General features: G+C 40.2%; 1 protein-coding gene and 1 pseudogene across 1 annotated transcript in view; one reads left to right on the forward strand and one right to left on the reverse strand.

Moving 5' to 3' along the window:
• FAT3 (FAT atypical cadherin 3) overlaps positions 1–14,667 on the forward strand; it is a 575,495-nt gene that overhangs the window by 4,841 nt on the left and 555,987 nt on the right. The gene's annotated exons all lie outside the window — the stretch shown is intronic.
• Positions 4,361–6,324, reverse strand: LOC129484106 (NADH dehydrogenase [ubiquinone] 1 beta subcomplex subunit 11, mitochondrial-like; annotated as a pseudogene).

Consider the following 14,667-nt stretch of genomic DNA (forward strand, 5'->3'; position numbering starts at 1 on the left):
CCTGACTTCTTTTCCTTTATCATGGACTTAGCTACTCCAGAACTGAGGTACTAACCTTCTTGTCTTTGGCTTTGTGAATGTCCTAACACAATATAGTCTAAAGTAAATGAAAAACTGAATTGGAACTCAGATTTTCTTGTTTTTTAAATGGAATTTTCTGGCCTATATTCTTGAGACCCACTCATTTAGAAAATTTGTTGACTAAAAATAGTTTTGGCATATAATCATGGGGATTTCTAAGTGGAAAAATAATACATTAAACAATAATACATATATAAAGTACTAAAGCTGGGATAAATTAACTTGACGAAAGGGCCGTGATGTTTTCTTAAGATAGCCTTTTTCAGTTTACGGTTCCTTATCAAATCCTTCTGCTTCTTATCTATCTACTCCCCTCAATTACATCTCACACACGTTAGCTACAAGAGCCATCATTTTCCTGAAGCAGCTCTTCCATCATGGTGCTAACCTGATCATTAAAGGAAAAAGCAGGAAGGGAGGGGGCTCCTGAAGTGCCCAAGTTTAAAGTTCGTGGTCTTCATTTTGACATTTAGGGCTTGTGCTTTGTTCACCCTGTGTATGAGCTTCCTCCAGTTGAACTAAACTGGGTCACTGATTCTTTCTCAGACAGTTCTTGCACTTTCTCACATCTGTGTTTTTACTTCCTCTGCTCCCTCTGGATTTCAGGCCAAAAAGATTCCAGTTAATCATTAGAATTGTTTCTGTCTTCTGTGATCCACCTCAGATGAGAGCATAATAACATGGTGGGTAAGAGCCTAGGCATTGGAATTAAATACACTTAAGTTGGAACTATAGCTCTACCACATATGAATGAGAACATAAGCCAAATACCTTAATTAACCAAGCTTGTCCAACCTGCCTTATTTTGTTGTTGTTTTTCTGTTTTGTTTTGTTTTAGGCTTTTAGCAGCTTGAAGACATGGTTTTTGGTTTCTGTCTCTAGTGATAAGCAGAAGAGAGTGTTGAGGAAGGGGCTTTACTGGCCCAACCAGAAACAGAAACTAAAAACCCATGACTGTATTCTCTCCCTTGGGCACCCTCAAACCTCAGTTTTACCATCCATAAAATGGGGATAATGATACCCACCGAGTTTATTGTGAGAATAAAATAAAATAATGTATTTAAGGCATACATGATCACAATATCTGGCAATTGGTAGGCACTCAGTAAGATACTATTTATTGCCTTCTATTCCATAGAGTTCCTCCATTTTCTTGCTCCTACACAGCAATTAGTCCCTGCTCTGTGTCCTCATAGCCCTTTGTTTCCTTGCTTTATAGTATTTGCCATGTTATGTTAGTATTTTCCCTCCCTTAAGTTCCTTGAAGTTGATCTCTGCTAGGTATTTCATAAATGTTGGCTGAATTAAATTGAGTTGCAAAACCAGTGTACTTAACAACAGTGGGGTTTAAGTGATTTCAGCGTTAAAAAGTAGAAATTTTAGATAATTGATGGCTCCAAGGGTCATACCAAGAACCCAAGCACCATATTTTTATGTATAAAAACTGGAAAGCAAGCTGAAAATCAGCAGAATAGAAGGCCAGATACTTATATTATAAGTCCTACCCAAATGACTGGGGAGGAATGAAGAGGTCAAATAGCTGTCTTAGGTCATTCAGCTACTTTGCAATTCCACATGTGGAATCATGTTAATGGTATTTGGGCTTCAGCACCATTGGTCTGATCCTTTGTAAGGTTACAAATATTTATTATAATAGTGATTCCTGTGTGTTTCAGATTCTCCTTAAGTCATATTAGTAATTTAATTCTCTGACTTACCCTGGAATCATTGAAATTCTAGTATAAGAGAGTCAAGGATTCAAGTAAAGCAGCAGCTGGCCCTGGGACCTGGGACCAAGAGGGAAGTTTAGTAAGTCATCAGTGTCCGTCCAGCTGTCTCTCTGCACCTTGCCTTCTTCTCTTTTCTATACAAGTGTGTTTTCTCTCAGAATCCCCTTATTTGGTGGAGAATTTGAAGCTGCAAGTCCTGTAACATAATCAGAATTCTCCAGATTCTAACCTTGATCAAAAACTAGAAAAACCATGAAAGTTTTTTTATAAGCTCTAATTATGTTCAAATTATCGTTCTCTCTACTTCTGCCTCATAAATATACGTCTTACCTTAAAAGCATTTTTTTTTTCTCCATGAAAACAGTAGCAGGAAGGGCGGGATGTTTGGTACTCTACTCAGTTATATCTCTTACACAGGAGCTACAAAGCATTTATACTCTTCCTAAAACATCTCTTTAATCAAGGCCCTTCTTTGATTCCACCTCCCCCCCAACAAAAGCTAAAAGGGAGAAAAACTTTTGCATTTTCTCCTCAGTTTAAATAGATTACAGTTGGTGAGAAAATTGAGGGTGAAAATTGAATTGGTAAGTAATGTAGTTGACCAGTATTCAAATATTTACATTTTGCCATGTCTTCTCATTTAAAGTGAGATCATGAAGAAGGGAGACTAATGACTTAAAGGGGGAGGCTGGGTGTGGTGGCTCACCCTGTAATCCCAGCACTTTGAGAGGCCGAGGCAGGTGAATTGCTTGAGCCCAGGAGTTTGAGATCAGCCTGGGCAACATGGCAAAACCCTGTGTCTACTAAAAATACGAAAATTAGCCAGGTGTGGTGACATGCACCTGTGGTCCCAGCTACTCAGGAGGTGGAGGTGGAAGGACCCCTTGAGCCTGGGAGGTCAAGGCTGCAGCCATCCATGATTGCACCACTGCACTCCAGCCTGGGTGAAAGACTGAGACCCTGTCTCAATGAAAAGGGAGAATAACATCATTCCATTTGGTAGGTCTTTAAAAGTAAGAGCAATGCATTTTTAATTTTAAAAAAATTAAAATTTAATGAAATTATGCCTTATGACCTGACAGGTTCCACTTTTATCGGGATCCATTTTATACCTTCTACAAAAGAGGCTGATCTATTGCCTAGGGGTTTTTTTTTTCTTTCTTTTAAATTTTAATCATCTATAGTGGGATTCCAGAAAATACTGTCAATAAAGAAGTGATTCTGCCCATGAGTTAGGAGGGCACACCCCACTTGCAAATAATGCCATTCATTCATGTCTAGCTTATCATTCTTTCCCTGGTAGAATGTGGAAACACTACCTGTAGGAGAAAAGATAGCTGCCTCAATTATGGAAGACGCCAGTCGAAACAGCCCCAGGCCAGCATATGTGAAACCTGTTCAGAGTTTCTCTCTTCTATGGGTGAAGAGCTGACTCAGATAAGAATTGGCCACAATTAAATTAGGCTTATGTGAGGGAATGTCAGGCTGGAGGGACTGCCCTGCGTGTTTACCATTGATTAGACCTGTGGAAATTCTTATCCAGAAGGGACTGGTGTCACCAGGATCTTGATGAGCTCTGCATATATTACAAAGGAGAAATGTTTACTACATTAAATGTCTGATGATGTCGTCGCAATGTCTGATGATGCTGCAGCAGGAACATTAGACATGAAACCATCTCTGTCCTCTGCTCACTTTGAGTATCTTTGGGAATTACCTGTAGTCCGTTTGTCCCCATCTTATGTGTTAGATCTATCTTCTGTTAGTCTACAAGAGAAACCTAAACACTTGTTTCTATTAAAAAAAAAAAAAAAGGAAAAATAATCTCCACCTATCTTTCCCTCCTGACTTAGACACCGAATGTATTCAAAATTCCCAATGATTTCAAATTGAAGGTTTCACTCTTTGACTTGTTATTTGGGTTAAGTGGCTTTCTTGACAGGCAAGAGTTTTGCAGTCAATTAGATGATGGACAGAAGGTGATGTATTGTAATTATTGTGCATGTCTTTGGGTTTAAGTGAGGTAATTGTATGAAATTATGTAGTCAATAACTACTCCCTCCCACTTTCATTCCAAAAGTATTGTGGCTCTCCCGTAAAGCTCAGGTGTTCTGCACCTTATATAAAAAATCTTAAAAGTACCATCCCTAAAGAAGGCTTATTTAGAAACATATATATATCTTTTATTTTGAATTGTGTAAAAAAAAGAAGAAGCATGTAAAATTGACCATCTTAGCCATTTTTAAGTGTACAGCTCAGTAATGTTAAGTATATGCACATTTTTTTTTGCAGTTGTAGGTTAGTGGTTTTGAGGTGGCCCTAGTCTAGGATCAAGAGGACACTGTGTGACACATCAATTATGAACATGTTATAAAAGAAAATTGAAAATGAAATTAAAATGGAATCAGTGGAGAAGGAAGAAGGAGATATATTAGGACAATCATTCCAAAATCAGTCCCCAAATCAAACAGACACAACAAAGTCCAAAGTTTCAAAAACATCAGATTGGTATGCATTGACTCCTATGGATTTTTTTTCAGACTTTCAGCCCCTTTAATTAGGTCAGAATGGCAGGCAAGGGGTGGGGAAGGTGGTGCTTCTTGAGCTCCACTCAGCAACTGGTCAGTTCTCATCCTCTGGCAGCTGGATCGTGCTGGAGTCGAAGCAGTTGGATTCCATGATGGGAAGGTCTTTGGCCTCTCGGTATTTCAGAAGCATCTCTGCTCTGCAGTGGGCCCACTCTCGCATCCTGTAATCAGGCAGATAGGCCACAAAGATGCTGCCAAGGACCAGGACAATGGAGACGCCAAAGAAGAAGACAACTCACATGTTCCAGATGTCCAAAATGGGGTCCTTGTCATAACAATGGGAGTCTGGGTTCTTCTCATGGAAGTTTTTGTCCTCAGGATCTGGGTCCTCCTGCCAATGTACGGTCAGTTCCGGGGGCTGCTTTCCCACCACAGCAGACAGGGCGACCACAGTCCTGGAGAAGCTGGATTCCCAGCGGATGTGGGTGGCCAAGAGCCTTTGTGTCGCCACTGCCTCCAAAAGACCGGGAGCGCTCAAACTTAACAGCCCACCTGCCAAGACAGATAGTCCTACAGGGTCTCCAACTCCTATAGACTCTATGTGGATTTTATAATACAGATTGTAAAGATTTGATGCCTTTACATGAACCGCAAAGGACAAAATTATACAAATAATTTATCTGCTTCATGTTTACTTAGTGGAGAGATCAATATTATGATGGCCTAGAATAGAACTGAATTTTTTGGCCATTTTTAATAAAACCAAATAACCAGAAGGTATTTGATTAACAAAATCAAATAATCTGAAACTATCAGATAACTTTTCTTGATGGTCTGGTAGTGAAACGTTGAATCCAAGTAAACTCGAGTAGGAGAAGTAGAGTCCTAGGCTATATGACTTTCATCTAAGATTCTGTGAGAGGATGGCAAATAAGCATGTTCTTTGGTCTTCCATTAAAACCCTTTTAAAATATAATAGTATTATAACCACTTACTTTTGGTCCAGGGCTTGGGCCCTCGTTTTATCGTTGCCGTCCGCCAGCCTGTGTGACATATACTCAGCCCTCAGAAGCATTGTTTTACTTCCCTGGTGAGGCTGCTGCTGTAAACATCCACTGAAGTTCCTGCCTCTTAACATCCCTGACTCTAGAAACACAAACCTTTAAGTTAGCTTAGATAACATAGCAATGATGTGTAAGATCTTGCAACCTGGTAAGAACTTATTCTGTGTTAGCTATTTGCTACACTGTTTCTCAATTCAACAAATATTTCTTTAATGCCTGGTACTTGATCTTGCAGAAATACCTGTGAGGCAAAGGGTAGTTGATGCCCGAATTTCTAGTTCAGGACATTTAGTCTAAGTAATTTTTTTTGCCAGTTTTATCATTTGTTCTTTCTCCCAAAAACGTAAAAGTAATGGAAGGATGATATTTTTAAGCCACATAAGGCTGAGAGCTAACATTTTTCTTTTTGATCTGGAAACAGTTTTTTTTTTTTTTTTTTTTTTTTTTTTGAGATGGAGTTTCCCTCTCATTGCCCAGGCTGGAGTGCAATGGTGAGATCTCAGCTCACTGCAACCTCTGCCTCCTGGGTTCAAGCCATCCTCCTGCCTCAGCCTCCCGAGTAACTGAGATTACAGCTGCCTGCCACCACGCCCGGCTATTTTTGTATTTTTAGTAGAGGCAGGGTTTCACCATGTTGGCCAGGCTGGTCTCGAACTCCTGACCTCTGGTGATCCATCTGCCTTGGCCTCCCAAAGTGCTGGATTACAGGTGTAAGCCACTGCACTTGATGGAAAGTCATTCTTGAAAACAATAATATAGTCTATTGGATTATTCAAGTTCAAACCTCGAAGTACTTGTTGTACAAACTTTTCTGTTGCTGAATTCCTTATTAATATCATTTGCTCTTATAACATTTGTTGCCAAATCATGGGCACTGAAAAGCACGTTTCTGGGCTTACATTTGTAACGGATGAATGACATTTGTTCATAATGGTCAAATCACTAGAGCCTTTTCTTTAGATTTTTTTTAAAAAACGAGGAAATAGGAAAGGCATGTTAAACACAACGATAGGAATCTATTCTAAAAGAAAATTCAGATCTGAACTCCTTGGGTGGAATAGTTTGGTAAAGGTTAAACAAACTTTCCCTGACTCTTGTGGGACATTAAAATAAATTTCATCTAAATTCTTGTCAGCTTCCCTGTACAGCTGCCCTAAACATCTGCTGTGCATGCTCAAAATTGCTGCTTTCCCCCTTTCACAGTTTACATATGCTGTGTAAACTATTTATTTGTAATACATAATTAGTGGCAACGTGTATACTTGGTTTTTAACTACATATACTCAGGGGTGGACTAGAAGAAAACTATCTACTTACCTACATGGAATGAGGCTTCTTAGTTTAAGGCTTGTCAAAGCAATGATCCTATTTCCTTTGCAGAAACTGTTGATATTAAGGAGAGGCATTTAAAATCTGTTTAGGTTATTGTAGCTTGGGGTAGAATTATGGGGATTGTGCTTGGTTTCACAATGTGGGGCAGGATTTGACAGCCGCTGCCTCGTAAACCATGCTGCAGAGTAAAATGATTTCCTCAAAGCCATGGAAAAGTGAGGCCACTTGAAGGCCTGGGAGGCTGCGGTCTTGGTAGTCATGCAGAGAAAATTATGCCAGCCTCTGGAGAGGTGGCCCTGTGTTGACTTGAGAAGATTAATCTTCTGGGGTCTTAATTTTGTTGGCAGAATAAATGCTTCTGTAAAGAGTGAGATACAAGTCAGGTTGGCCAAAAACTAGAGAACATTAGTTCTTGGAAACAAACGGGGATTCTAGCTGTCAAGGTGACTGATGGCCTTGCTACATGCGAATAGTTCCTGGAGAAATCTTGGTTCTACCACCAAGAGGTGATGGATCCTTAATTCTCTGTTGTGGGTGGGGACCTCAGAACCCAGTCAGGTTTACATTGTAGGGATGGAAGTCATCCCAGCTCCAGTAGAAGGGAACCCAATTTCTAACCTCAGCCATGCAGAGCTGACCTTGCCTGGAGCATGATCCCCAGAACCTCTCAATGGCAGCGGAAGAGCTCTATGCAGCGCCTCAGCTTGTAAAAATTCCTTTTGAGAATTGTTTTTTTCTATTAATGTATCATTGGCTGTATCCTTCCCAATATAGTTGAATTAGTTCCGCTAATCTAGGGTTTCTCAATTTCAACAATATTGACATATTAGGCATGTAAGTTCTATGTTTTGGGGGCTGTCCTAGTAGGACATTTAGTAGCATCTCTGGCCTATACCCACTAGATGCCAGCAGCATCATTCTCATTGTGATAACAAAAAATGTCTGTAGAGATTGCCAAATGTCCAATGGGGGTCAAAATTGCCCCTTACTCTATGGGAAAACACTGATCTAATCCTGTGTTTTCTTGGAGTTTCATAAGACATTTGTAGTTCATTAAACAACAAATATTTATTGAGCACCTACTATGTGCCCAGTAGGATGCATTTGTGTGGGGTAACTGATGTCCAAAGAGAAAGTACCTTTCTTCATTCGGTTTATAGTCAAGTTGGAGTAACAGATATTAGTCAAATAGTCTTACTAAAATATATTTAGAATAATAGCAAGTATTGCAAATGAAATGTTCTGTGTGCTCTGAGGACACATAACAGGGGCCATACCTAATCGTGGAGATGACATAAATCTGCCCTGAGGAATATGGAAGCTGCCGTGACTCTGTGCATGTTTTTATAATGGGAAATCAGGGAAGAGGAAGCCAGTTGAACTTGGGAAATGTGCAGACTCCTGAGGTGGGACGCGCTCTGCTAGGATCAAAAACAGGCCAGTGTCGCTGGAAAGCAGAGTGGTTTGAGATAAGCCAAACAAGAAGCCAGGGGCCAGGCGCGGTGGCTCACGCCTGTAATTCCAGCACTTTGGGAGGCCAAGACGGGCGATCATGAGGTCAGGAGATCGAGACCATCCTGGCTAACACAGTGAAACCCTGTCTCTACTAAAAATACAAAAAATTAGCCAGGCATGGTGGCGGACGCCTGTAGTCCCAGCTACTTGGGAGGCTGAGGCATGAGAATGGCGTTAACCTGGGAGGCGGAGCTTGCAGTGAGCAGAGATGGTGCCACTGCACTCCAGCCTGGGCAACAGAGCGAGACTCCGTCTCAAAAAAAAAAAAAAAAAAAAAAAGCCAGGCTCAAATTTGGCGGAACCTTTTCAGCCATAGCCTTGTCAGTTTTGGTCTTTATTATCCTGAAAGCATGGGAAAGGCATTGAAGTGTTTCTGCAGGGCTAGGATTTGTGTAGGTTTCAGCTAAGTGGCTGGTTGGTTGTAGCAGGAGTGCTATGGAGGGGATGAGAGTGAAGATGTCAGACTGGTAAGTGGCTTAAGGCTGTAGGGTTGCTGTCATCTTTTGCACAGTCAACTGATGCCTGGCCCTTTAGTTGTTCTCTCATTCACCTCATTGGCTGTGAAGTGTAATCTGCTGTGTCTCCACGGCCTTAACTGTATTTGAACTCACTGAGTTCATATGCATTCATTTTCTGTTTGAACCGTCTGCATTGGATTGCTTTCTCACTCTGGCTTTCAGTTTCAAAAATTATACCAGGATCCCAAAGAGGGGATTGGAGGAGCAAAACAAGCTGATTGTCCTTGTAACCTCATTTCAAGGATACAACATGTCCTAGGAAGTCACTTCATTGCCCATACCTTACCCACCCCGAGTTCTAATTCTTCCAAAGATCCACGTTGACCTGTTGTTAGGAAGACTCTGTGGGTGGTCCCATGTGGTGATTGAAGGGGTGACCTTGGTCTCATTAGCACTGAGTACTAACTAATCCAGGCAGTGTGGGCTTATATGCACCAGTCAATAATAAATAACTTTAATGGGGACTATGGGAGAGCTGAAGGAGCCAGATTTGCATTTTGCCTTGTTAGCTAAGACGCAGTTATCAAAATTTGGGATGTGCAGCAGGATTTGCGGAGATCCGGAAGACTAGTTTCTCTTAGGATGAGCTCCATCAACTGGCTTTGCCTTAGTCTCTGTGGCAGCACATCTAGGGGGCAGCATTCTATTCAGGCCAATTCTGAAGGGCTGGGCGATCTCACACCTGGTCTGTTTGTGGTTGCCTTGGGATAGTAACCCTGTCCTGGACCTAGAATGTTAGGCTGAGGTTGCTTATGCTGAAATAACTAGCTGGAGGTTCTTGGACACTTTCTTTAAGGCGTGTCTACAAAAATGTCTACAAATGTTCCGTCCCTGTAAGAAAATATGTTTTCTTAGGTGAGCATATAAGAAGAGGATCCCACTGACTCAGGATTCTGCAGCCTCAGGCTCTTTAGTGGAAATGGAGGGTAGTTGAGAGCTGTCCATGTTGACCTGTTCTTAGGAAGAAAGACTCTGTGGGTGGTCCTATGTGGTGATTGAAGGGGTGACCTTGATCTCATTAGCACTGAGTACTAATCCAGGCAATGTGGGCTTATATGCACCAGTCAATAATAAATAACCTTAATGGGGAATATAGGAGAGCTGAAGGAACAAGATTTGCATTTTGCCTTGTTTGCCAAGACACAGTTTTCAGTGATGGTAATATCAGGAGACCAGACTGACAAGATTTCTAGATTGTCAGCAAACTTTTAGATTGTATTCCTTGACCCACATGCAAGCTCTTTTAAATCCTTGGAATGCTTATTGCTGCCTATTTCCAAATAATCTTCTTTTTCTCCTCCCATGTTATAATTTCTACCTCTCTGCAGTATGTTCATCCTTCTATTAATATATGTTAAGCTGTTTGGTTTCTTCTTTTCCTTTTTGAGTTCACTCAGATTGCTGCCTGAAATACTATTTTAGAGTCTCAGCCATTTCGTGATACATTGTTTCTTTATTTCTTGCATAATTATTTTCTCCCTTCTCCTCTCCTGGTACTCATCTGCTCATATCCCAACCTTCATGAAGCCAGATATAGCTAATATTATCACATTTTAGAGAGCTGAGTGTGTATCACTCTTCTCATTCAATTCATTTTAGCAAGTTTTCATTGTCTACCTACCATGGTTGAACTCAGTGTTGCTGCCTTACATTCTTGGGGGACGTTTAGCCAAATAGACAAGCACTTACAAAACCACCTGCTTGAGCCTGTGTCTGCTTTGTCTAGGGCAAGAACTGGTCCCATGTGTAAGCGTGGTAAGATTTGGAACTGAATTATTATTCTCTCATAAGTCCTCTACAAACTTCAGGATGTCTTATCATTTATCACATCTTTTTTTTAGAGTTTCCATTCTTTGGAAAATGATCACGTGATGCCCCTTCACCTCAATGATGTATGGCAGCTCTGCATATGCCCAAACCTCCCTCCCCACCATGCACTGGCTTTTCCCTTGCCCTATGTTACCATCTCTTTCTCAACAGGAAAGGGGTGCAACAAGGGAAGGTCCGCTATCTTCTGCTTTCCTGTCTTCCGATTTTACTTTGTAGATTCTCTTTTCCTTGAAAGAGACTCGCTTTTAAAGGGGAATGGCAATTGGGATGGCTAAAAAGATGTTAACTTTTGGAAATATAACAGATGGCAGGAACTTGGCAGAGCAGTAAAAATCCATTGTGTCAGACTGTAGTAATCAGAGGCTCTCCAAGCACTTTTTTTTCTGAACTGCATTTTGCCCCCCGACTATTGGAATTAACACTATTTATTTGTTCCATTTGATTTGGCCCCTGTTCTCTTCCAAGAAATGATTTGGCCCCTGTTCTCTTCCAAGCTGTTTTTCCAGAGTAAATGCTATTACTAGAAAAGGTTTTCTTTTTTTTTCTTTCTTTTTTAAAAATCGTAAGCATGAGAGAATACTAATATATTTACCCTTTGGTTTCTGTCAGCGAGGCCTACAAGAGAAAAAATGAAATCATGCATTTTTCTGGCACATTTTTTCAGACAGCCAAGCATAGGAGCAAATTATATCCTCTCCTTACTTTTTTTTCTCTTATACCATGATGAATTTCTTTCTCCAGAGAGAGAAGTGATTTTTAAAAGGCTTGAACAACATGCTAATCTTTTCTTCTGATAGCCCCTGGTTGAATTACTCCTGAATTTGAAGCATTTACTGATGGAATGATACTTGACATTAACCAGTGTTGTATGGAAATATTTCTAGCACCTGGGGAGAAAATAAAGGAGGGTATTCATAACACTGCTGCTGTGTGGCTGAATCTTCCATTTTTCTCAGAACCAACTTGAATTATTCTTGCTGCATGCTGACTGACTTCTTTCCTCAGAGACCACTCTTAGGAAGATTTGCATCACTGGAAAAAGTTAGAATTTAGAGTATTATTATAAATAATGAAAAAGGTTGGGTTTTTGTCATGGTCTACTTGGCTATTTGGCAGAACCAGCTGAAGGCTTTGGTTTGGGATTTTTTTTCCCTTGTGCAGAATGACAAAGGTGACATTATATCCCTGTAAATAAAATACTCTTCTTGTTATAAAGCCGTACTTAGACTTAGAGCTCAGGGTAGACAAGCAGAGTTTTCCACAGAGAGGTGAAATATGACCTTGGCTTTTGGTTTTGTATCTCAGGATATTTTTGACTTGGCTAACTACTTTTGGCCATTGACTAAATAAAACTAGATAAAAAAAATTATGAAAATATATGGATGATTATTCAACCTTGAGAAGATTCTTCTCTTTGTGTTAGAACTTGTAGCTCACAGAACTGTGTAAATTCTCTATTTGCTTTTTTTCTAGTGGGAAAAAAAGTTTAGCACAGCAAATTATGGAGCAGTTGTCTCGTTCTTCAGTCGAAATGTGGGGATGTGTTTATATGACAAGTACTGGAACAGTTTCTTCAGGGATAACACTCAGCTTAGTTAACATGAGAATTTGTACCCTATGATATGGTGTAGGAGGAAGGAGAATAATGACAGAGTCTTCAGAATCTTGGGATTGATTATACCTCACTTCCAAAGCTTTCCAGGCAGCTAGAGCCACAGTTTCTAGCTTAGACTCTATGTTGCCCCAACTCTATTTCACAAAACACTCTTTCTTTAAGACTTTGCAGTATAGGTGTGGGGTATAGGGGGAAAGAAAGGAATTCATGATCAAATAGATTTTTGAAATTGTACATATTATATCCCTTGGGATCCCAAATTACATAGCATGATTGTGCATGTAACAAGTATTTACTGAATTTTGACTGTGCACCGTGAAACTTTATTTCTAATGGTAAAAGTAGACAATAGGTGCTGTAGTCCTCGCTTACCCATGGTTTCACTTCCCAATGTCTCGCTTATCCACTGCTAACCACGGTCCCAACATATCAAATGCAAAATTCCAAAAATAAACCATTCATAAGTTTTCAGTTTTGTGCCATTTTGAGTTACCTGATGAACTCTCAGTTCATCCCTCACTGTTCCTCCAATGTCCTGCTGGGATGAGAATCCTCCCTTTGTCCAGCGTGTCCATGCTGTGCATGTTTTCCACCCCTTAGTCACTTAGTAGCCGTTTTGTTATCAGATCACCAATCCTGGTATTGCAGTGTTTGTGTTCAAGTCACCCTTACTGTATTTAATAATGGCCCCAAAGCTCAAGAGTAGTGATTCTGGCAATTTTGATATGCTGGAAAGAAACTGTACACTGCTTCCTTTAAGTGAAAAGGTGAAAGTTCCTGACTTTATAAGAAAAGAAAAAAGTGCTGAGATTGCTTAGACCTAGAGTAAGAGTGAATCTTCTATCCATGAAGTTGCGAAGAAGGTAAAAGAAATTTGTGCTGGTTTTGCTCTCACACCTGAAACTGCAAGAGTTACAGCCACAGTGTGTGATAAGTGCTTAGTTTAGATGGAAAAGGCATTAAGTTTGTGGGTGGAAAACATAAACGGTAACACATCCCGACTGATGGCAATCGGGTTTGGTTTCAGGCATTCACTGGGTGTCTTGAAACGTACCCCCCTCAGATAAGGCTGGGGGAGGGCACTATATCTACTGTGCTTTCATATGGAGATTAAAAAGCGGAGTAAATTTTTACAGGTGACTCAGGATGGGAGATGAGGGAGGTTTATTTTGGAGCATATTAAAGGCTCCAGGAAGTTCTACCTTAAGAAATCTCTTTATCTTTGTTCAACTAGTGTTTCCTAAAGAGTATTTTAGTTGCCTTCCTATACAGAATTAGTGTGTCATGGAACACAGTTTGGGAAATAGTGGGCTAGCTATTTCCACAGGGTCTCTGTGTTTTATGATTATAATTCCTAATTGGACTGATGTTCATTTCATCTTCTCCCTGGATCCTGCTGTAGAGTTAATGGTGTATGCTGACTAGCCCAATTTTTGACTACCAAAAATTGATTCAATTTTTACCATTTCAAGGCTGTTAGTTAGATACTATAAGGAGAAATAAGGCCCATAACTTTTCTTCAAGGAGCTTATGGTCCAATGTATGCTTTAAAGATACACATAAGTAGCTAATCTAAGGAAGACAGTACTATCAGAAAGGTAGGTAGAAATAAAATACAGACAATATTTAGAGCAGTGGTTCTCAAAGTAGGGTCCCAGGACCAGCATCTCTTCAGAACTTGTTAGAATTGTACATTCTCAGGCCCCACCCCGGATCAACAGAGTCAGAAACTCTGCAGTGGTACCCCCAAATCTGAAATTTAAAAAGCCTTATGATGGTTCTGATGCTCTCTAGAGTTTAAGATCACAGCTTTAGAAGAAGTGGTGCTCACATTTGAATGGGGAATCTCCAAAATAGCTTCATAGAATTGGTGAGTGGCATTTTATGTAAACCTTCTGAGTACAACTTGTAGGTGCAGATGGGTAGAGACCTGCATTCCTAAAGGAGGCAGGAGCTGTCAGAGTCAAATTCACAGCGGAGATCTCAGGTCTAGTTTTAGCTTTTTTACAGGCAAGCTGTGTGACCTTGTTCAAATCATATAACCTGTCTCAATCTGTTTCCTCAATGGTTAAACTAGGGTGTTGGGGTAGACAAGCTTATGATCCCTTTGGCTATAAAACTCAGTGGCTTTTGAGTTTTGGCTAAATGGCTTTGGCTCAGTATTTCATTATATAATGTGAATAATGGCATAACCTAAATTATTGTGATTCAAATACTTAGTATATTATCTTATACATTCTCTAGCTACAATGGTTTGTATTTAAACAAAATAACCTGCATCAAACCCTTTTTCTTCTCTTCAGGCAGCCATTAGCACCAGCCAGGGAGTAAAACTTTATTCCCAAGTATGTCATATGAGCAGTCTATAACTGATTTCAGGAGCAAGGACCCAGAACATAAAGTAGTGCCATGAGAATGGTAATTTGAGTGGTATCAGAATAGGCTGCTCTAGAA

Source organism: Symphalangus syndactylus, chromosome 6 (genome assembly GCF_028878055.3).
Source record: "Symphalangus syndactylus isolate Jambi chromosome 6, NHGRI_mSymSyn1-v2.1_pri, whole genome shotgun sequence".
Classification (NCBI taxonomy): domain Eukaryota; kingdom Metazoa; phylum Chordata; class Mammalia; order Primates; family Hylobatidae; genus Symphalangus; species Symphalangus syndactylus.